Source organism: Corvus moneduloides, chromosome 5 (genome assembly GCF_009650955.1).
Source record: "Corvus moneduloides isolate bCorMon1 chromosome 5, bCorMon1.pri, whole genome shotgun sequence".
Taxonomy (NCBI): domain Eukaryota; kingdom Metazoa; phylum Chordata; class Aves; order Passeriformes; family Corvidae; genus Corvus; species Corvus moneduloides.
Genome location: NC_045480.1, coordinates 40519622 through 40520076, shown reverse-complemented (window position 1 = coordinate 40520076; position 455 = coordinate 40519622).

Below are 455 nucleotides of genomic sequence, written 5' to 3'. Positions count from 1 at the left end.
GACTTTGTTCCATTTTCTTCAGCTCAGCAAAGCTCCTTCTTTGCATAGGCACCAGTTGTGGAATTTCTTCCTCATAATGACCACCAGGTTCTTGGACTACTTCTACTTTTTCTTTTATCTCAAGCTCATGGGTAGCAGTAGCAGCCCCATCAATTTCAGTAGCCGAAGTGATTTGGCCTGGATCGAGCTTTTTAGCTGCGTTTTTTGGTTTCCTTTTTTTCCCCTTGAGACAGAGCAACGCCTCTCTGTCAAGCTCACGGATGGTGGGGATATTTGCAGTAAAAGTCGAAGCGCAACTGATTCCAGTGTTTTGAGGGGAAGAATTTTTACACATTTCCAGCTGCTGTCAAGATACTATGCAGCTTTCATTCCGGCGTGGCCGCACCCGCACGGTCTCACCGGGAGCTCGCTGCCCTGGGCGCAGCCAGCCCCGCTCGGGGCGAGTGGCAGCCGCG